We start from the raw sequence: 24,639 nt of genomic DNA, 5'->3' as shown, positions 1-24,639 counted from the left end.
ATGTTGTGTTTGTTGGGATCCGATGGATAGAGAATACTATGTTATGTTGATTATCAATCTATGTGTTGTTTATGATCTTGCATGCTCTCCGTTATTAGTAGAGGCTCTGGCCAAGTTTTTACTCTTAACTCCAAGAGGGGGTATTTATGCTCGATAGTGGGTTCATGTCTCCGTGAATCTGGGGGAGTGACAGAAACCACTAAGGTTATGGATGTGTTGTTGCCACTAGGGATAAAACATTGATGCTATGTCCGAGGATGTAGTTATTGATTACATTACGCACCATACTTAATGCAATTGTCTGTTGTTTTCAACTTAATACTGGAAGGGGTTCAGATGATAACCTGAAGGTGGACTTTTTAGGTATAGATGCATGCTGGATAGCGGTCTATGTACTTTGTCGTAATGCCCAATTAAATCTCACAATACTCATCATATCATGTATGTGCATGGTCATGCCCTCTCTATTTGTCAATTGCCCAACTGTAATTTGTTCACCCAACATGCTATTTATCTTATGGGAGAGACACCTCTAGTGAACTGTGGACCCCGGTCCATTCTTTTACATTGAATACAATCTACTGCAATTGTTCTTTACTGTTCTCTGCAAACAATCATCATCCACACTATACATCTAATCCTTTGTTACAGCAAGCCGGTGAGATTGACAACCTCACTGTTTCGTTGGGCCAAAGTACTTTGGTTGTGTTGTGCAGGTTCCACGTTGGCGCCGGAATCCCTGGTGTTGCGCCGCACTACATCTCGCCACCATCAACCTTCAACGTGCTTCTTGGCTCCTACCGGTTCGATAAACCTTGGTTTCTTACTGAGGGAAAACTTGCCGCTGTACGCATCACACCTTCCTCTTGGGGTTCCCAACGGACGCGTGATGTACGCGTATCAAGCTCTTTTTCTGGCGCCGTTGCCGGGGAGATCAAGACACGCTGCAAGGGGAGTCTCCACATCGCAATCTCTTTACTTTGTTTTGTCTTGCTTTATTTTATTTACTACTTTGTTTGCTGCACTAAATCAAAACACAAAAAAAATAGTTGCTAGTTTTACTTTACTTGCTATCTTGTTTGCTATATCAAAAACACAAAAAATTAGTTACTTGCATTTACTTTATCTAGTTTGCTTTATTTACTATTGCTAAAATGGGTACACCTGAAAATACTAAGTTGTGTGACTTCACAACCACAAATAATAATGATTTCTTATGCACACCTATTGCTCCACCTGCTACTACAAAGAGAATTCTTTGAAATTAAACACCTTTCTTGAATCTTGTTATGCGAGAGCAATTTTCTGGTGTTAGTTCTGATGATGCTGCTGCCCATCTCAATAACTTTGTTGAACTATGTGAAATGCAAAAGTATAAGGATGTAGATGGTGACATTATAAAATTAAAATTGTTCCCTTTCTCATTAAGAGGAAGAGCTAAAGATTGGTTGCTATCTCTGCCTAAGAATAGTATTGATTCATGGACTAAATGCAAGGATGCTTTTATTGGTAGATATTATCCTCCTGCTAAAATTATATCTTTGAGGAGTAGCATAATGAATTTTAAACAATTGGATACTGAGCATGTTGCACAAGCATGGGAAAGAATGAAATCTTTGGTTAAAAATTGCCCAACCCATGGATTGACTACTTGGATGATCATCCAAACCTTTTATGCAGGACTGAATTTTTCTTCGCGGAACCTATTGCATTCAGCTGCTGGAGGTACCTTTATGTCCATCACTCTTGGCGAAGCAACAAAGCTTCTTGATAATATGATGATTAATTACTCTGAATGGCACACGGAAAGAGCTCCACAAGGTAAGAAGGTAAATTCTGTCGAAGAAACCTCTTCCTTGAATGATAAGATTGATGCTATTATGTCTATGCTTGTGAATGATAGGGCAAATATTGATCCTAATAATGTTCCGTTAGCTTCATTGGTTGCTCAAGAAGAACATGTTGATGTAAACTACATTAAAAATAATAATTTCAACAACAATGCTTACCGGAACAATTCTAGTAACAACTATAGGCCATATCCTTATAATAATGGCAACGGCTATGGTAATTCTTATGGGAATTCTTACAACAATAATAGGAACACACCCCCTGGACTTGAAGCCATGCTTAAAGAATTTATTAGTACACAAAGTGCTTTTAACAAATCTGTTGAAGAAAAGCTTGGGAAAATTGATATACTTGCTTCTAAAGTCGATAGTCTTGCTGCTGATGTTGATCTTTTGAAATCGAAAGTTATGCCTCATGCAAATCATAATAATAAGATTGTTACTACAGCAAATGCCATCCAAGTTAGAATTAATGAGAATATAAGATTGATGGCCGAATTGCGTGCTAGGTGGGAGAAAGAAGAAAATGAAAAAGAAGATAATATAGCTAAAGTCTGGACTATTACCACCACTAGTAATGCTAATGCTACACATGTTGCTGCACCTCCTACTAATAATGGTAAAAGAATTGGTGTTGGCAATATTTCCACTTCAAATGCAAAGCGCGAAAAACTGCCTGAAACTGCTAAAACTGCTGAAACTGCCTGTGATAAAACTGCTGAAATTTTTTCCAACATTGGGGATGATGATCCCATTGCTTTAGATTATAATGGTTTAGATTTTGATGATTGCCACATCTCTGAAGTTATAATGTTCTTACAAAAACTTGCTAAGAGTCCTAATGTTAGTGCTATAAATTTGGCTTTCACAAAACATATTACAAATGCTCTCATAAAAGCTAGAGAAGAGAAACTAGAACGCGAAGCTTCTATTCCTAGGAAGCTAGAGGATGGTTGGGAGCCCATCATTAAGATGAAGGTCAATGACTTTGATTGTAATGCTTTATGTGATCTTGGTGCAAGTATTTCTGTTATGCCTAAGAAGATTTATAATATGCTTGACTTGCCACCATTGAAAAATTGTTATTTGGATGTTAATCTTGCTGATCATTCTACAAAGAAACCTTTGGGGAAAGTTGATAATGTTCGCATTACCGTTAACAATAACCTTGTCCCCGTTGATTTTGTTGTCTTGGATATTGAATGCAATGCATCTTGTCCCATTATATTGGGAAGACCTTTTCTTCGAACTGTTGGTGCTATTATTGACATGAAGGAAGGTAATATTAAATATCAATTTCCTCTCAAGAAAGGTATGGAACACTTCCCTAGAAAGAGAATGAAGTTACCTTTTGATTCTATTATTAGAACAAATTATGATGTTGACACTTCGTCTCTTGATAATACTTGATACACACTTTCTGCGCCTAGCTGAAAGGCGTTAAAGAAAAGCGTTTATGGGAGACAACCCATGTTTTTACTACAGTACTTTTATTCTATATTTGAGTCTTGGAAGTTGTTACTACTGTAGCAACCTCTCCTTATCTTAGTTTTTTGCATTGTTGTGACAAGTAAAGTCGTTGATAGTAAGGTTCATACTAGATTTGGATTACTGCGCAGAAACAGATTTCTTTGCTGTCACGAATCTGGGCCTAATTCTCTGTAGGTAACTCAGAAAATTATGCCAATTTATATGAGTGATCCTCAGATATGTACGCAACTTTCATTAAATTTGAGAATTTTCATTTGAGCAAGTCTGGTGCCTCAATAAAATTCGTCTTTACGAACTATTCTGTTTTGACAGATTCTGCCTTTTATTTCGCATTGCCTGTTTTGATATGTTCGATGGATATTTCGATTCCATTGACTTTCAGTAGCTTTGTGCAATGTCCAGAAGTGTTAAGAATGATTATTTCACCTCTGAACATGTAAATTTTAATTGTGCACTAACCCTCTAATGAGTTGTTTTGAGTTTGGTGTGGAGGAAGTTTTCAAGGATCAAGAGAGGGAGATGATACAACATGATCAAGGAGAGTGAAAGCTCTAATCTTGGGGATGCCCCGGTGGTTCACCCCTGCATATATCAAGAAGACTCAAGCGTCTAAGCTTGGGGATGCCCAAGGCATCCCCTTCTTCATCGACAACATTATCAGGTTCCTCCCCTGAAACTATATTTTTATTCTATCACATCTTATGTGCTTTGCTTGGAGCGTCGGTTTGTTTTTGTTTTTGTTTTGTTTGAATAAAATGGATCCTAGCATTCATTGTGTGGGAGAGAGACACGCTCCGCTGTTGCATATGGACAAATATGTCCTTAGGCTTTACTCATAGTATTCATGGCGAAGTTTCTTCTTCGTTAAATTGTTATATGGTTGGAATTGGAAAATGATACATGTAGTAATTTGCTAAAATGTCTTGAATAACGTGATACTTGGCAATTGTTGTGCTCATGTTTAAGCTCTTGCATCATATACTTTGCACCCATTAATGAAGAAATGCATAGAGCATGCTAAAATTTGGTTTGCATATTTGGTCTCTCTAAGGTCTAGATAATTTCTAGTATTGAGTTTGAACAACAAGGAAGACGGTGTAGAGTCTTATAATGTTTACAATATGTCTTTTATGTGAGTTTTGCTGCACCGCTTCATCCTTGTGTTTGTTTCAAATAAACCTTGCTAGCCTAAACCTTGTATCGAGAGGGAATACTTCTCATGCATCCAAAATCCTTGAGCCAACCACTATGCCATTTGTGTCCACCATACCTACCTACTACATGGTATTTTTCCTCCATTCCAAAGTAAATTGCTTGAGTGCTACCTTTAAAATTTCCATTCTTTACCTTTACAATATATAGCTCATGGGACAAATAGCCTAAAAACTATTGTGGTATTGAATATGTACTTATGCACTTTATCTCTTATTAAGTTGCTTGTTGTGCGATAACCATGTTCCTGGGGACGCCATCAACTACTCTTTGTTGAATATCATGTGAGTTGCTATGCATGTTCGTCTTGTCTGAAGTAAGGGAGATTTACCACCAAAATGGTTAGAGCATTGCATAATGTTAGAGAAGAACATTGGGCTGCTAACTAAAGCCATGATCCATGGTGGAAGTTTCAGTTTTGGACAAATATCCTCAATCTCATATGAGAAAATTAATTGTTGCTACATGCTTATGCATAAAAGAGGAGTCCATTATCTGTTGTCTATGTTGTCCCGGTATGGATGTCTAAGTTGAGAATAATCAATAGCAAGAAATCCGATGCGAGCTTTCTCCTTAGACCTTTGTACATGCGGCATAGAGGTACCCCTTTGTGACACTTGGTTAAAACATGTGCATTGCGATGATAATCCAGGTAATCCGAGCTAATTAGGACAAGGTGCGGGCACTATTAGTATACTATGCATGAGGCTTGCAACTTGTAAGATATAATTTACATAACACATATGCTTTATTACTACCGTTGACAAAATTGTTTCTTATTTTCAAAATCAAAGCTCTAGCACAAATATAGCAATCGATGCTTTCCTCTTTGAAGGACCTTTCTTCTACTTTTATTGTTGAGTCAGTTCACCTATTTCTCTCCACCTCAAGGAGCAAACACTTGTGTGAACTGTGCATTGATTCCTACATACTTGCATATTGCACTTGTTATATTACTTTGCATTGACAATTATCCATGAGATATACATGTTATAAGTTGAAAGCAACCGCTGAAACTTCATCTTCCTTTGTGTTGCTTCAATACCTCTACTTGAATTATTGCTTTATGAGTTAACTCTTATGCAAGACTTATTGATGCTTGTCTTGAAAGTACTATTCATGAAAAGTCTTTGCTATATGATTTATTTGTTTACTCATGTCATTTACATTGTTTGGATCGCTGCATTCATTACATATGCTTACAATAGTATGATCAAGGTTATGATGGCATATCACTCCAGAAATTATCTTTGTTATCGTTTACCTGCTCGGGACGAGCAGAAACTAAGCTTGGGGATGCTGATACGTCTCCGACGTATCGATAATTTCTTATGTTCCATGCCACATTATTGATGATATCTACATGTTTTATGCATACTTTATGTCATATTTATGCATTTTCTGGAACTAACCTATTAACGAGATGCCGAAGAGCCAGTTGTTGTTTTCTGCTGTTTTTGGTTTCAGAAATCCTAGTAAGGAAATATTCTCGGAATTGGACGAAATCAACGCCCAGGGGCCTATTTTCACACGAAGCTTCCAGAAGACCAGAGAGCTGACGAAGTGGGGCCACGAGGCGGCGCCACGCTAGGGCGGCGCGGCCCAGCCCCTGGCCGCGCCAACCTAGTGTGTGGGCCCCTCGTGACGCTCCTTGACCTGCCCTTCCGCCTACAAATAGCCTTCGTCGCGAAACCCCCAGTACCGAGAGCCACGATACGGAAAACCTTCCAGAGACGCCGCCGCCGCCAATCCCATCTCGGGGGATTCAGGAGATCGCCTCCGGCACCCTGCCGGAGAGGGGATTCATCTCCCGGAGGACTCTACACCGCCATGGTCGCCTCCGGAGTGATGAGTGAGTAGTTCACCCCTGGACTATGGGTCCATAGCAGTAGCTAGATGGTTGTCTTCTCCTCATTATGCTTCATTGTCGGGTCTTGTGAGCTGCCTAACATGATCAAGATCATCTATCTGTAATGCTATATGTTGTGTTTGTTGTGATCCGATGGATAGAGAATACTATGTTATGTTGATTATCAATCTATGTGTTGTTTATGATCTTGCATGCTCTCCGTTATTAGTAGAGGCTCTGGCCAAGTTTTTACTCTTAACTCCAAGAGGGGGTATTTATGCTCGATAGTGGGTTCATGTCTCCGTGAATCTAGGGGAGTGACAGAAACCTCTAAGGTTATGGATGTGCTGTTGCCACTAGGGATAAAACATTGATGCTATGTCCGAGGATGTAGTTATTGATTACATTACGCACCATACTTAATGCAATTGTCTGTTGTTTTCAACTTAATACTGGAAGGGGTTCGGATGATAACCTGAAGGTGGACTTTTTAGGCATAGATGCATGCTGGATAGCGGTCTATGTACTTTGTCGTAATGCCCAATTAAATCTCACAATACTCATCATATCATGTATGTGCATGGTCATGCCCTCTCTATTTGTCAATTGCCCAACTATAATTTGTTCACCCAACATGCTATTTATCTTATGAGAGAGACACCTCTAGTGAACTGTGGACCCCGGTCCATTCTTTTACATTGAATACAATCTACTGCAATTGTTCTTTACTGTTCTCTGCAAACAATCATCATCCACACTATACATCTAATCCTTTGTTACAGCAAGCCGGTGAGATTGACAACCTCACTGTTTCGTTGGGGCAAAGTACTTTGGTTGTGTTGTGCAGGTTCCACGTTGGCGCCGGAATCCCTGGTGTTGCGCCGCACTACATCTCGCCGCCATCAACCTTCAACGTGCTTCTTGGCTCCTACTGGTTCGATAGACCTTGGTTTCTTACTGAGGGAAAACTTGCCGCTGTACGCATCACACCTTCCTCTTGGGGTTCCCAACGGACGCGTGCGGTACACGTATCACTGGAGGACCTCTCTTTGAACCTAGGTGCACCCGCGATCAGGGAATTGTTAGAGGGGGTCGACCGTTTGGTGGACATTAATCTTACTGAGGATTCGGAAGATGCATTCCACTAGGGTTGGGAGAGTAATAACTCATACTCCACCGGTCATGCTATGGCGCGATGTTTGGTGCCAAGGTTGTGATGGCTGGTGCCTGATACATCCAAAACATATCTACTTTCCCGAACACTTTTGCTATTGTTTTGCCTCTAATTTGTGTATTTTGGATGCAACTAACACGGACTAACGCTGTTTTCAGCAGAACTGCTCTGGTGTCTCGTTTTTGTGCAGAAATCCAACTTTCAGGAAAATCCTCGGAATTTATGCAGAAGGTCCTATTTTCCCAGAATATTGGTGGAGCCAGAAGGACAAGCCAGGTGGGGGCCCGAGGGCCCCACACACTAGGCCAGCGCGGCCCAGGAGGGGCCCGCGCGGCCCTAGTGTGTGGTGGCCTCGGTCAGCCCCCGACGCCCTCCTTCGGACTACTTATTGCCTTCGACCTAAAAACGCACACCAGGAAGTCGAAGTCGCCAGAAACCCTCCAGAACGCCGCCACATCGCGAAACTCCGTCTCGGGAGCCAGAAGTCTCCGTTCTGGCACTCCGCCGGGACGGGGAATTGGAGGAGATCATCGCCATCATCACCACCGACGCCTCTTCATCAACCAGCCATGTTTCCCCCATCCATGTGTGAGTAATTCCCCCGCTGTAGGCCGAAGGGGATGGTAGGGATTGGATGAGATTGGTCATGTAATAGCATAAGATTGTTAGGGCATAGTGCCTAGTGTCCGTAATTGGTACTTTGATGATATTGTTGCAACTTGTTATGCTTAATGCTTGTCACTAGGGCCCGAGTGCCATGATCTCAGATCTGAACATGTTATTGTTTCATCATGATATTCATTGTTTTATGATCTTACCTGCAAGTTGTATACACATGTCGCTGTCCGGAACCAATGGCCCCGAAGTGACATAAATCAGGACAACCGGAGGGGATGGTAGTGATGTGAGGATCACATGTGTTCACGGAGTGTTAATGCTTTGCTCCGGTACTCTATTAAAAGGAGTACCTTAATATCCAGTAGATTCCCTTGAGGCCCGGCTGCCACCGGCTGGTAGGACAAAAGATGTTGTGCAAGTTTCTCATTGCGAGCACGTACGACTATAATTGGAACACATGCCTATTGATTGCTTTGTACTTGGACACCGTTTTATTATTATCTGCAAATGCCCTGCTATGATTGTTACATGAGGTTCTCTCATCCATGCAACGCCCGTTATCCATCCCCGTGCCTACAGTATTTTAATCCTGCTGTTTACTATAATTACTACTGCTGTCCGTGTTACTCTGCTGTTGTTATTTCACTACTGCTACTGCTATAAAACTGTTACTACTGATAAACTCTTGCGAGCAAGTCTGTTTCCAGGTGCAGCTGAATTGACAACTCCGCTGTTAAGGCTTTCAAGTATTCTTTGTCTCCCCTTGTGTCGAATCAATAAATTGGGATTTACTTCCCGCGAAGACTGCTGCGATCCCCTATACTTGTGGGTTATCAAGACTGTTTTCTGGCGCCGTTGCCGGGGAGCATAGCTTTATTTGGAAGTTCACTTGGATTGATATTGTTCGGTGCAAATTCTCCATAATGGGTAAAACTCGCGATTCTAAAGTCGCCATATTACCATCCACTACAAGAAAAGGTACAACTCCGAGTACCTCTGCTGCACTTGATTCACCATCTGTGATAAGTCAACTGGTTTCACCGCCGCAAGCTTCACTTGCTGGTACTTCTGCTGAATCTGAAAACTCTCATAATATTGATAATGTTTCTGCTGTGCTTGATGATAGTGGTTCATTGGGATCCTTTCTAGATGCTACAATTGCTAGGTCTAGACAAATTGAAAATGCTGAAACTCCTAATGAAAATGCTACTACACCTGTTAATTCACCTGAACTTGATTATTCTAGTGATGATCCTGATGAGGATTATGTGGAGCTTAATGATGATTTTATTAATAGATGCAATGCTACTGCTGATGCAAGAAAAATTAAAAAGTTTCTCACACAATATACTGTTAGACATAAGTTATCTCCTGATCCTAAATTTGCCACATCTCCTATATGCATTAAGGATAAAGATTATGATTTCTCTCTTGATCTATCTCATATAGCTATTGTAGAGAAAGCACCCTTTTGTGGTACTAAGAAAGAAAGTGCTGTAGAACACATGATTGAACTTTCTTCTATGAGTAGCTTGTTTTCTGATGATGTCAAGATGCGTACTTACTTTGTCGCTAAAATTTTTCCTTTCTCATTAAGGGATGATGCTAAAACTTGGTATAATAATTTGCCTCCTGGTTCTATTAAAAGTCCAACTGAACTGCGTGATGTTTTCTTTCGAAAGTACTTTCCAGCTAGTGCTCAACATATTGCTTTACAGAAAATTTATAGATTTGACCAGGGAGATGAAGAGAAATTGCCTGAGGCTTGGGCAAGATTTTGTTCTCTTATCAGAGCTCGACCTGGACATGATTTAGAAAAGAATGATCTACTTGATATATTTTATAGTGGACTAACCATTGAGTCTAGAGCATATTTGGATAGTTGTGCTGGTTGTGTTTTCAGGAAAAGAACTCCAGACGAAGCTGAAGAATTATTGGCCAAAATAAGACGGAATCATGATGATTGGAATACACCTGAACCAACTCCAACGCCAATATTGAAGAAGAGGGGTTTAATTGAATTGAATGATGAAGATATGAGGGAAGCTAAGAAGTCTCTCAAGGAGAAAGGTATTAAATCCGAAGATGTGAAGAATCTACCTCCCATAGAAGATATATGTGAGATAATTCCCCCTTCATCCATGATCAAGGTAAACTCCCTTCAACGCTTTACTAGGGAAGATATTCCGTATTCGAAACCTCCTGCGCAATGCTTAGATGAGTTTGATAATTATATTGTTAAGCAAGAAAATTTTAATATGAGAGTAGAGAATCATCTAATGGAAAATTCCCAAGCTATTAGCAATTTGCATGATATTGTGGAGAGAACCTCCAATGATGTTAAGATGCTTGTTAAACATTTTCAAATGGTTCGAACTCAAATTGATCAACTCACTAAAGTGCAAAGTGACTTGCTAAAAAATAATTCTAAAGAGAAACATGCTTATGAAGTAACAACTAGAGGTGGTGTCTCTACCCAGGACCCTTTATATCCTGAAGGGCATCCCAAAAGAATTGAACAAGATTCTCAACGCATTGAACCTAGTGCTCCTTCTAAGAAAAAGAAGAAGAAGAAACATAAAAATGTTGTAGAATCCTCTGAACCTGTTAATGATCCTAATAGTATTTCTATTTCCGATGCTGAAACTGAAAGTGGTAATGAACATGATAATGATAATGATAAGAATGATGCTTCTGATAAAGAAGAGGTTGAAGATGAACCTGACAAGCATAATAAAAATAAAAAGTATACTAAAGAAGATTTTATTGCTAAGAAACATGGTAATGAAAGAGAACCTTGGGTGCAAAAGCAAATGCCTTTTCCTGCTAAGAAACTAAAATCAAAGGAAGAAGAACACTATAATAAATTTTGTGATTGGATGAAACCTTTATTCTTGCAAATCCCTTTGACTGATGCTATTAAATTGCCTCCTTATTCAAAGTATATGAAAGATATTGTTACTAACAAAAGGAAAATCCCCAATGAGGAAATTTCCACTATGCTTGCTAATTACTCTTTCAATGGCAAAGTTCCAAAGAAGTTGGGCGACCCAGGTATACCTACTATTGCTTGTTCTATTAAGAATAATTATGTTAAAACTGCTCTATGTGACTTGGGAGCCGGTGTTAGTGTTATGCCTTTTTCTCTTTACAAGAGACTTTATTTAGATAAGTTGATACCTACTGATATATCTTTGCAAATGGCTGATAAATCTACTGCTATTCCTGTTGGTATATGTGAGGATGTTCCTATTTAAGTTACTAACAACTGCTTGATATTAACTGATTTTGTTGTGTTGGAAATGCCTGAAGATGATAATATGTCTATTATTCTTGGGAGACCTTTTCTTAACACCGCAGGGGCTGTTATTGATTGCAATAAAGGAAAGGTTACTTTCAATGTTGATGATAAGGAGCATACCGTCTATTTCCCCAAGAGGATTGATAAAGTATGTGGAGTCAATACTATTTCTAATGTGAGAACTATCAAAATTGGAACTATTGATTGTCCTATATATGAGCCTAAAGAAGGTTATCAAAGTCTTATGATTGGATCCATATCAATACAATTCAAGGTAACATGATTGATTTGAGGTTTATTTCTTCATATGCTATGTAAAATTTATTTGGTGGCAAGACTTGATCAACCTTGTTAACGAATACTTTTTATATGCATAGAGGAGGTAAACAACATCTCTTTCTTCCAGCACTTACTTTACTTGCTGTAGCACTTTTGATTTGCAAAGTTCCTTAGTTAATTAGAGATTTCAAAAAATTTCCTGGCCAGTAATAATAAACTTAATACCCAGAAATGTGCATTTTTCAAAGTTTTCAAAAATTCACAAAAATTATACCGTTGGTCCTATTTTTCGAAAATGCACACAGGAGCACACAGGGATGACCTATGGGGCACCCCAGTGGCACTCCCACTGGCGCGGCCGACAAGAGAAGCGCGCCACCCTGGCGTGTGGGCCCCCCTTTACCCCACTTCAGCATCTCTTCCTCCCACTCTCTTCTCTCTCCCGAAAAAATCGACACCAACTTTCTCTCACTCGCGTTTTTGCTCTAGAGCTCAGGATTTTTCGATCTCTTTGCTCAGCCCAGATTTCTATCTGAAATTTGGCACATTTGCTCTCCGGTATGTGACTCCTCCGATTATCCAAGTAGAATTTTGTTTGGTTGAGTATATCTTGAATATTTTGCTGCTGTAGGTAACATGTTTAGTGAGCTTGCATGCTTGTTCTAAGTTGTATAAACTAGTTTTGATGCATGATTAGTACTCTAGCAAGTTCCTATAGTAGTTCCCCTTGATTATATGTCACCAAATCAAATTTTATATTGTTTGTTGAAAAATTTCAGAAAAGGAGGATGAAAAACTTCAACTTTGGAGAATTGTTTCAGAGAGGGACAACCAGCACCGGAAGGCCCTCTAGGACCGCCACCCGACTCAGGCGATCCTACAATGAGGATATCATCGCGCCAAGCTTCGCGCCCGAAGAAGACAATGGGGCTCCTAATGCTTCATCATTCCCATGTTATGATTTTCTGAGAAATGCAGGGTTATTGGATGATTTCTTTACCCTCATCAACAGGGCGGGCTTAGCCGCCTACGTGGGAGATGAAACGGAGCAATACTACATGCTCACCAAAATCTTCGTCGAGAGCTTCAAGTTCCACAACAAGCAATATGGGCCGACAGTTGCATTCAAGATTTATGGTAATCCTATTACTATGGAATTGGAAGAATTTTGTGTTGCATTGGATATTGCCCCTGTAGGTACATCAAGGAGGATTGATGACAACCCCCGGGTCTTGTTGGAGCTCTATCGAGGGATCGCCAATGATGATTGTCGCACCATTCAGCGTGGCAAGATAAGAAACATCCAACTCCCCGCCATTAAGTATTTTGCCTATTACATTGCTACTAGCATTCTTGGTAGGGAGAACACTAGCAATATTTCTAGCTACCATCTTGCTTTCTTGAATGCTGCACTTACTGGACAGACACCTTATCATCTTGGTTCTCTTATTGCTCGCCGCTTGTCTAACAGGGGGCCTATTTTTGGAGGAACTATTGCATTGCGCATTTTAACACATTTAAGACTTCCTCTTGATTCTAATGATGTGCCATTAACCCCTAGGAGGCTTGATATTGCTGCTATGAAGAGCCATCATTTTGTTACCACTGATTCCACTCCAGATAATTTGGTCTATAGAATGTTGTTTGCTGATGGGGATGAGAAGGAAATTCCTTTACCCCAGCCAGATTTGTTCAGTATTGACAGGGAACCATGGTCGCGCACTAAGGAGGAGGTGGAGGAAAAGATGAAGATACAAGACTTCCACCAGCAGCATGACTCCGAGGACGCCGAGCCCTCCTACGACTACACCATCACGTATCCGGGTGCTTCTTCTAGCACATACCCGGAATATGATCCATCTTCGTCGTACTACGGAGATGCAACTTCATGGCCACGATGGGATTGAACTCCACTTAGGCCAAAAGCCTAAGCTTGGGGGGAGGTATACCGACATCACTCATTCTTTGCATATTATGGTTGCTGGATACTTGTACATACTTGTTTAGTTTGTTTGAGTGGTTTTCTAATGAGAGGAAGATGATATTTGGGGAAGTGCTGCCTGAAAACAGATTCTGGACTGTTACCGAAAAAAATTCTCAAAAATAGCCAGAACAGTATTTTGCGAAGCCAATTTTTGTGCATGTTCCCCAGGTTGTTATCTAACTTTCATTAGTTGAACACTTTTCGATTTGCGCAGTGGAAGAATTTCTTAAAAATCGAGTACTTTACTGCTGTCAAGTTTGATGAATTTCTGCTGCTTTGTGTTTAAGTGACTTTTCTAGTTTGCCAATTCTTGTTTTTGCTTTGTTTCCTTCCCAAAACACAAAAAGACCAAAAATATTTCTGTTGTTTCTCTTCATCATTTGTTTGCTTTGATTTCTTGCATTTGTTTCGCTTTATTTGCTATTGCTAGTTTGCTATAAGAAAATCCAAAAAGATTTTGCTTTGTTTGCTTGTTTCCTTTTGTTCTTGTTTCCAATTCGAAAACACCAAAAATATTTGCTGTTCTTCTTTGGTTTGTAAAGTTCATCTTGAGTTCAATGGTCTTCGGTGGCTGGAGCGTGGTTTTCATTTCATATTATCCAAGCTACACAAGTGAAAGGCAATAATGACGATCTACGACAATTGGATTGTGGTGAGAGGCTGGTATGAACTCTATTTGTTTTCATTTTTATACATATACTCATCCATGTGAGCATGCTTAGTTGGTTCATGTGAGGTATATGTCACTTGAGAAAGTCTAGTAGTTCACGATCTCTCATGTTTAGCTCCAATTTATTAATATGAGTAGCATGTCATGGATGTTTGCTAGCATTGTTTTATTCATAAGTAGGTATGGCATTGTGGTATCCTCCTCTGAATAATTCATTTATATCGACTTGGCACATGCTCACGCATGCATATGACTGAACAAAAGTCAATTAAGCCTCGATGATTTATATTGCTTCAGAGTTCTTGTATCACTTTTATGCCTCTCTTAATTTATTTTGCCGCAAGCATGATTATGACAGTTACTGCTCTCTTGATTTGTCGCTCCCCAGTCTATTGCTAGCCTTCACTTGTACTGAGCGGGAACGCTGCTCGTGCTTCCAAACACCTGAAAACCAAGTTGTTCCAAAGTGTCCACCATAAATACCTATGCATGGCATTTCAAACCATTCAAAGTAAATTCTCATGCGCTACCTTTAAAACCTTTAAAATGCTTCTCAATTTGTGTTAATGTTTCATAGCTCATGAGGAAGTATGTGGTGTTTAACTTTCAACCTTGTCATTTACTCTTGACGAACTTTCATTATGGACTAGTGGCACATCCGCTTATCCAATAATTTTGCAAAAAGAGTTGGCAATGGGATTCCCAGTCCCAAATTAATTAACCTAAATAGACACTCCTCCATGGTATGTGATTGTTGGACGGCACCCGAAGGATTCGGTTAGCCATGGCTTGTGTTAGCAAAGGTTGGGGGGAGTGTCATCATAATAAAACTAAAATAAAAAGGCACTCCTTCATGGTATGAGATTGTTGGCAGGCACCCGAGGATTCGGTTAGCCATGGTTTGTGAAAGAAAGGTTGGAAGGAGTGCCACATAAACATAAAAATAATTCATGGGAGCCGCTCTTGGGAGTCCGATTGGCGAGGTAGTTGGTGTACCCATTACCATTCGTTGACAACAACAAACACCTCTCAAAATAATTTTACTCCAGTTTAAAAAATGAAAAGCTCTAGCACATGTTAATCCCTGCTTCCCTCTGCGAAGGGTCAATCTTTTACTTTTATGTTGTGTCTCCATTCTTTCTTTGAGCACTATCTTGAGAGCACAACTGTCATTCTTAGTATAATATGCTTGTCTCAAAATATGATTGATTGTGGTATAACTTTGATGCTTTTATCTTTGACAATCACTACTTCTAGTCTTTCTATGAACTTCAGAGGTGCCTGAGCATTTATGTTTTGCTGATCAAATATGGGCAAGCGAGATACCACTCTATCATACTCTTTTATGAACATTGCAATCCTTCTTATAGACATGATTCATGATGCTTATTATTAATTGTTGGTACCTCTCCATGATTGACATAGCTATTTGATGATCTTATTTGCATGCATCTCATTATGAACTGCCTAAGTGTTAGCCATATTATGAGAATATATACATCATATGAACAAATGTGTTCGTGAAAGTTCTTTTATCGCTCAGTTGTTAACTGAATTGCTTGAGGACAAGCAATAAGCTAAGCTTGGGGGGAGTTGATACGTCCAAAACGTATCTACTTTCCCGAACACTTTTGCTATTGTTTTGCCTCTAATTTGTGTATTTTGGATGCAACTAACACGGACTAACGCTGTTTTCAGCAGAACTGCTCTGGTGTCTCGTTTTTGTGCAGAAATCCAACTTTCAGGAAAATCCTCGGAATTTATGCAGAAGGTCCTATTTTCCCAGAATATTGGCGGAGCCAGAAGGACAAGCCAGGTGGGGGCCCGAGGGCCCCACACACTAGGCCGGCGCGGCCCAGGAGGGGCCCACGCGGCCCTAGTGTGTGGCGGCCTCGGTCAGCCCCCGACGCCCTCCTTCGGACTACTTATTGCCTTCGACCTAAAAACGCACACCAGGAAGTCGAAGTCGCCAGAAACCCTCCAGAACGCCGCCACATCGCGAAACTCCGTCTCGGGAGCCAGAAGTCTCCGTTCTGGCACTCCGCCGGGACGGGGAATTGGAGGAGATCATCGCCATCATCACCACCGACGCCTCTTCATCAACCAGCCATGTTTCCCCCATCCATGTGTGAGTAATTCCCCCGCTATAGGCCGAAGGGGATGGTAGGGATTGGATGAGATTGGTCATGTAATAGCATAAGATTGTTAGGGCATAGTGCCTAGTATCCGTAATTGGTACTTTGATGATATTGTTGCAACTTGTTATGCTTAATGCTTGTCACTAGGGCCCGAGTGCCATGATCTCAGATCTGAACATGTTATTGTTTCATCATGATATTCATTGTTTTATGATCTTACCTGCAAGTTGTATACACATGTCGCTGTCCGGAACCAATGGCCCCGAAGTGACAGAAATCGGGACAACCGGAGGGGATGGTAGTGATGTGAGGATCACATGTGTTCACGGAGTGTTAATGCTTTGCTCCGGTACTCTATTAAAAGGAGTACCTTAATATCCAGTAGATTCCCTTGAGGCCCGGCTGCCATCGGTTGGTAGGACAAAAGATGTTGTGCAAGTTTCTCATTGCGAGCACGTACGACTATAATTGGAACACATGCCTATTGATTGCTTTGTACTTGGACACCGTTTTATTATTATCTGCAAATGCCCTGCTATGATTGTTACATGAGTTTCTCTCATCCATGCAACGCCCGTTATCCGTTCCCGTGCCTACAGTATTTTAATCCTGCTGTTTACTATAATTACTACTGCTGTCCGTGTTACTCTGCTGCTGTTATTTCACTACTGCTACTGCTATAAAACTGTTACTACTGATAAACTCTTGCGAGCAAGTCTGTTTCCAGGTGCAGCTGAATTGACAACTCCGCTGTTAAGGCTTTCAAGTATTCTTTGTCTCCCCTTGTGTCGAATCAATAAATTGGGATTTACTTCCCGCGAAGACTGCTGCGATCCCCTATACTTGTGGGTTATCAGTGCCCTACAAATTTGGCGATCGCGAGCTCCACTAAATTGCAAGGTGTTCCTTTGGCTTGTAGCAAAAAAACAGATGTTGGCTAACCGACGGATTGAGTCGGCGTGGACTACTGATACGTCCAATTTGCATCACTATTTTATATCATAATTTGCTGTTATTCATTGATATATTTCATATTGGGACACAAAACTTATGTTATTTCATCTATTTTGCATGTTTCATCATTATTGGAGGATCGAACACCGGAGCCAGGATTCTGCTGGAAAAAGCACCGTCAGAACGCAATATTTCGGAAGATCAACTCTGGAAGGAAATTATACCAAAAATCCTATTTTTCAAGATGACGAAGGAAGCCAGAAGGGGGAGCCAGGAGCAGCCAGGGTGGGCCCACACCCTAGGGCGGCGCGGCCCAAGCCCTGGCCGCGCCGGCCTGTGGTCTGGGGGGCCCACGACCCTTTTCGCCTCCTTTTCTTCGCCAAACCCTTCGTCCCGAAGACCGAAGCCACAGAGGGTACCTCGCGAAGAGTTACAGCCGCCTCTGCGGGGCGGAGAACACCGGAGAGAAAAGAGCTCTCCGGCGGGCAGGAATCCGCTGGGGAAATTCCCTCCGGGAGGGGGAAATCGACGCCATCGTCACCGTCATCGAGCTGGACATCATCGCCATCACCATCATCATCATCTCCACCATCATCACCGCCGTCATCACCGCTGGACACCGTCACCGCCGTAGCAATTTGGGTTTGATCTTGATTGTTTGATAGGGGAAACTCTCCCGGTATCGATTCCTACTTGTTGTTGATGCTATTGAGTGAAACCATTGAACCAAGTTTATGTTCAGATTGTTATTCATCATCATATCACCTCTGATCATGTTCCATATGATGTCTCGTGAGTAGTTCGTTTAGTTCTTGAGGACATGGGTGAAGTCTAAATGTTAGTAGTGAACTATGGTTGAGTAATATTCAATGGTGTGATATTTAAGTTGTGGTGTTATTCTTCTAGTGGTGTCATGTGAACGTCGACTACATGACACTTCACCATTTATGGGCCTAGGGGAATGCATCTTGTATTCGTTTGCTAATTGCGGGGTTGCCGGAGTGACAGAAACCTAAACCCCCGTTGGTATATCGATGCAGGAGGGATCGCAGGATCTCAGAGTTTAAGGCTGTGGTTAGATTTATTCTTAATTACTTTCTTGTAGTTGCGGATGCTTGCAAGGGGTATAATCACAAGTATGTATTAGTCCTAGGAAGGGCGGTACATTAGCATAGGTTCACCCACACAACACTTATCACAACAATGAAGATTATTTAGCCGTATGTAGCGAAAGCACTAGACTAAAATCCCGTGTGTCCTCGAGAACGCTTGGTCATTATAAGTAAACAAACCGGCTTGTCCTTTGTGCTAAAAAGGATTGGGCCACTCGCTGCAATTATTACTCTCGCACTTTACATACTCGTACTTTATTCAACTGTTACATCAAAACCCCCTGAATACTTGTCTCTGTGAGCATTTACGGTGAATCCTTCATCGAAACTGCTTGTCAACACCTTCTCGCTCCTCGTTGGGATCGACATTCTTACTTATCGAAGATACTACGATACACCCCCTATACTTGTGGGTCATCAAGACTATTTTCTGGCGCCGTTGCCGGGGAGTGAAGCGCTATTGGTAAGTGGAATTGGTAAGGAAAACCTTTACTGTTGTGCTGATTTTATTTCTGCCTGCTGCTATAAGTCATTATGGAGAGATCTTCTCTTCATTTTCTATTTGGGAAATCTACTACTACTGCAACGGTAGTGGATGAAGCGCCAGGTGAGGAAGTGATACCATATAAAATACCTATGAAAATTGTTGAACGTGTTATGGATAACCGCTATGAAGGGGATGGAACTGTCCATCCTGGTGATCATTTACTGTTTTTGCATGAATTATGCGGGTTATTCAAATGTGCAGGTATTGCTATGGATGAAGTGAGGAAGAAACTATTCTCTTTATCGCTGTCCGGTAAGGCGGCGCATTGTTATAAATTACTGGATAATGGGGATTCTCTTGAATGGAATGATATTGTGCCCCGGTTTTATTCTAAGTTCTATCCTCCAAGTGAAATTCATAAGGATCGGAATCGCATATATAATTTTTGGCCTCATGATGGAGAGAGTATTGCCCAAGCTTGGGGGAGATTGAAGTCTTTAATGCTCAAATGCCCCATTCATGAGCTTCCTGGTAATGTTATTATTGATAATTTCTACGCAAGACTTTCTTTTCAAGACAAGACCTTGCTGGATACTTCTTGTTTTGGATCATTTACACGCAACAAGGAAGAGTTTAAAAGGGACCTTCTTGATCGAATCCAAGAAAATACTGAAGGTTGGGAGAACGACAAGGATAGAGAATCAGGTATAATTTATGATTATAAATGCATTGAAGCTTTTATGGATACTGATAAATTTCGTAATATGAGTGCTACATATGGTCTTGATTCTCAAGTTGCTGTAAATCTTTATAAAGCTTTTGCCTCTCATTATGAATTGCCAAAGAAGAATTTTGATAAGTATCATGAACCGTATAAAGATAAAATTGATTCATCTATTAATAAATGTGTAGTGGTTGAAACTGCTGATAATGTTATTCCTGAAGCTTATATTGCAAAAACTCCTTTCCCTGCTAAAATGAAAGAGTATTCTGTTATAAATAGTGCGGTTCATAAAAGTGAAAAGAAACCTGTAGAACCTGAAGAACAAATAAAAATTGAACCTGTTTGTTGCAATAGTTAAAGATCTTGTGACCGAAAATGTGGAGGATGGTCATATTATTTTCTGTGAAGATGCTTCTAATATTGTTTCACATCCTAATAAACCCAAACAAGCTAGTGTTCCTATGATGTCTGTTAGAATTGGTGATCATTGCTATTATGGATTATGTGATATTGGTGCAAGTGTTAGTGCTATTCCGTATGAGCTTTACACGGAGATTATGCACGAAATTGATTCTTGTGAACTTGAAGATATTGATGTGGTTATTCAGCTGGCTAATAGAGAAACTATTTCTCCAATTGGTATTGTTCGAGATGTGGAAGTTTTATGCGGTAAGATTAAATATCCTGCTGACTTTTTGGTACTTGGTTCTGCTGCTAGTGATTATTGTCCTATTATTTTTGGTAGACCTTTTCTAAATACTTGTGGAGCTATTATAGATTGCAAGAAAGAGAAAATTTTGACTAAATTTGCTGGTGAATCTTATGAGTTTAACTTCTCTAAATTTACTAAAACTCCTTATAAAGCTGATTTGCCTAGTAATGATATTAAAATGGAGCAATGTGCATCTATTGTTCTTGTTCCTAATAATCCTTTGCAGCAACATTTAGAGGATAGCGAGAGCGAAATTTTTAGGAAAGAAAGAGATGAGCTTGAGGAAATTTTTCTTCGCCAACCTATTCTCAAGCATGATTTACCGGTGGAAGATTTGGGTACAACACCGCCACCAAAGGAAGATCCCGTTTTTGATTTAAAGCCTTTACCTGATAATCTTAAATATGCTCATATTGATGATAAGAAAATATATCCTGTTATTATTAGTTCTAAGCTTTCAGAGATTGAGGAAGAAAGGTTATTGGAAATATTGAAGAAGCATCGAGGCGCTATTGGTTACACTCTTGATGATTTGAAGGGGATTTCTCCTTCTATTTGCCAACATGCTATTAATATGGAAGATGATGCAAAGCCTGTTGTTGAACCTCAGCGTCGTCTAATTCCAAAGATGAAGGAAGTGGTAAGGAATGAGGTATTACGGCTCCTTGAAGCTGGTATTATATATCCTATTGCTGATAGTAGATGGGTTAGTCCCGTGCATGCGTTCCCAAGAAAGGAGGTATGACTGTTGTGCCTAATGATAATGATGAGCTCATTCCTCAAAGAGTAGTTGTAGGGTATAGAATGTGCATTGATTTTCGAAAAGTTAATAAGGTTACTAAGAAAGATCATTACCCTTTACCATTTATTGATCAAATGCTAGAAAGATTGTCTAAAAATACTCATTTTTGCTTTCTTGATGGTTATTCTGGGTTTTCACAAATTGCTGTTAAAGCTAAAGATCAAGAGAAAACCACCTTTACTTGTCCTTATGGAACTTATGCTTATAGACGCATGCCTTTTGGTTTATGTAATGCTCCTGCTACTTTTCAAAGATGCATGTCTGCTATTTTTCATGGTTTTTGTGAAAGTATTGTAGAGGTATTCATGGATGATTTTTCCGTCTATGGAAATTCTTTTGATAGCTGCTTGCGAAATCTTGATAAAGTTTTGCAGAGATGTGAAGAAACTAACCTTGTTCTTAATTGGGAGAAATGCCACTTTATGGTTAATGAAGGAATTGTATTGGGACATAAAATTTCTGAGAGAGGTATTGAAGTTGATAGAGCTAAAGTTGAAGCAATTGAGAAGATGCCCTATCCGAGGGACGTTAAAGGTATTCGTAGTGTTCTTGGTCATCTTGGGTTTTATAGGAGATTTATTAAAGATTTCTCCAAGATTTCAAAACCTCTTACTAATCTTCTTCAAAAAGATGTACCATTTGTTTTTGATGATGATTGTAAGGAAGCTTTTGAAACTCTTAAGAAAGCCTTAACAACTGCTCCTATAGTTGAACCTCCTGATTGGAACTTACCCTTTGAAATTATGTGTGATGCTAGTGATTTTGCTGTAGGCGCTGTTCTTGGACAGCGGGTAGATAAAAAACTGAATGTTATTCATTATGCTAGTAAAACTCTTGATGCTGCTCAAAGAAATTATGCTACAACTGAAAAAGAATTATTAGCTGTAGTCTTTGCTTGTGATAAATTTAGATCTTATATTGTTGATTCAAAAGTTACTATTCATACTGATCATGCTGCAATTAGATACCTAATGACGAAGAAAGATGCTAAGCCTAGGCTTATTAGATGGGTGCTTCTTTTGCAAGAATTTGATCTACATATTGTAGACAGGGAAAGGTGCTGATAATCCCGTTGTCGATAATTTGTCTAGATTGGAAAATATTGCTTATGATCCTGTTCCTCGTTAATGATAGTTTTCCAAATGAACAATTGGCTGTAATAAAGGTGAGCTCGCGAGACAGTCCTTGGTATGCTGATTATGCTAACTTTATTGTTTCCAAGTACTTGCCTCCAACCTTTTCAGCTCAAAGAAAGGAGGAAATTCTTTTATGATTTGAGGCATTATTTCTGGGATGACCCACACTTATATAAAGAAGGAGTGGATGGTATTATGCGAAGATGTGTTCCCGAATATGAACAACAGGAGATATTGAGTAAATGTCATGGTAGTGCTTATGGAGGACATCACGCCGGAGAAAGAACCGCGCAAAAGGTTCTACAATCAGGTTTTTATTGGCCAACTCTCTTCAAGGATGCGAGAAAGTTTATTTTATCTTGTGATGAATGCCAAAGGGTTGGTAATATCTCCAGACGCAATGAAATGCCTATGAATTATACTCTTGTTATTGAACCGTTTGATTGTTGGGGATTTGACTTCATGGGACCTTTTCCGTCTTCGAAGGTAACACTCATATACTCGTTGTCGTTGATTATGTTACTAAATGGGTGGAAGCTATACCTACAAAAAGTGCTGATGGTGAGACCTCTTTAAGAATGCTCTTAGAAATTATTTTTCCTAGATTTGGAGTACCTAGATATATTATGACCGATGGAGGTTCTCACTTTATTCATGGAGGTTTTAGAAAAACTCTTGCTAGGTATGGTATTAATCATAGAATTGCTTCTGCTTATCATCCTCAAACTAGTGGTCAAGTAGAATTATCAAATAGAGAGATTAAATCTATCTTGCAAAAGACCGTTAATAAAACCAGAAAGAATTGGGCTAGTAAATTGAAGGATGCACTTTGGGCTTATAGAACTGCTTATAAAAATCCCATGGGAATGTCACCTTATAAAATGGTTTATGGGAAAGCTTGTCATTTACCTTTAGAACTAGAGCACAAAGCTTATTGGGCTGTTAGAGAATTAAATAAAGATCCTAAACTTGCCGGTGATAAGAGATTGTTGCAATTGAGTTCTCTAGATGAATGGAGAAGTGAAGCTTATGAAAATGCTAAACTCTTTAAAGAGAAAGTTAAAAAATGGCATGATAGGAGGATTATCAAAAGAGAATTTAATATTGGGGATAAAGTCCTATTGTATCGGTCTCGTCTCGCATTCTTTGCGAAATTACTCTCGAAATGGGAAGGACCATATGTTGTCGAGGAGGTGTATCGTTCAGGAGCAATCAAAATTAGCTCTCTCCAAGGCAATGCTACGCAAGTGGTGAATGGACAAAGACTCAAGCATTATATCTCGGGTGATTCTTATAATGTTGATGTTGATATTATTCAAGTGGAAACACCGGAGGATTTCATCAAAGGGCAAATTGACAATCCGCGTAACTCGACTTTGAATAGGTAACAAGATCGGTAATGAAAAGTACGCAATTTACTTTCCGAACTATAGTTTTGCTGTTTTTGGAAAATATGAGAAATTACGAGTTCGAAACGGAGTGGAAAGGACGCACGAGGGCGCGGCACCATAGGCCGGCGCGGCCAAGCCTGGGCCCGCGCCGCCCTATGGTTTGGCCGCCCCGTCGCCTCTTTCCGACTCTGGTTCGATCTAGTACTTTCCTTATGTCGTGAAATTTTTTGCTATATAATCCCCCGACCCTGGAGGTCCGTATATCGTGTTTTCGACGTGTTTTGTTTCGAGCTGTTTCTGCCAGGATTTGCTTCGGATCTAGAGCCATCATGTCTTCATCGGAAACTCCGAAGGACAGCTCCAGCAAGGATGTTGGCAACTTGTACATGGAGGAGCTGAGGATGCACCCCAAGGAGTTGCCGCTCGTTGAAGGAGAACTGCAGGTCAAGGATGTTCAAGGTCCTAAAGGAGAAGGAAGCCTGGAAGACAGGATGGAGAAGCTAGAACAAGAGGTTTTCAAGTACAAGAAGATGGCTGAGCGTGAGGTGGATATCTTCCACGAGGATTGTGTCTCGAACTCATTGCTGAACACGAGAAGGAAAGCGCAAAGCTTTGGAGCGACATCCTCTCACTTCACGACACCACCAACAAGCTCCAAGCACAACTCTATGATTTTCGTAATCAGAATCGTGAGTATGAAAACAGGTTTAAATACATAAGTCGTGCCGCTAGTTTCAGGATCCCCGAGACCAAGA

Source organism: Lolium perenne, chromosome 3 (genome assembly GCF_019359855.2).
Source record: "Lolium perenne isolate Kyuss_39 chromosome 3, Kyuss_2.0, whole genome shotgun sequence".
NCBI classification, from domain to species: Eukaryota; Viridiplantae; Streptophyta; class Magnoliopsida; order Poales; family Poaceae; genus Lolium; species Lolium perenne.
The sequence above is the reverse complement of the archived record's forward strand: the minus strand, read 5'-3'. Positions refer to the sequence as shown.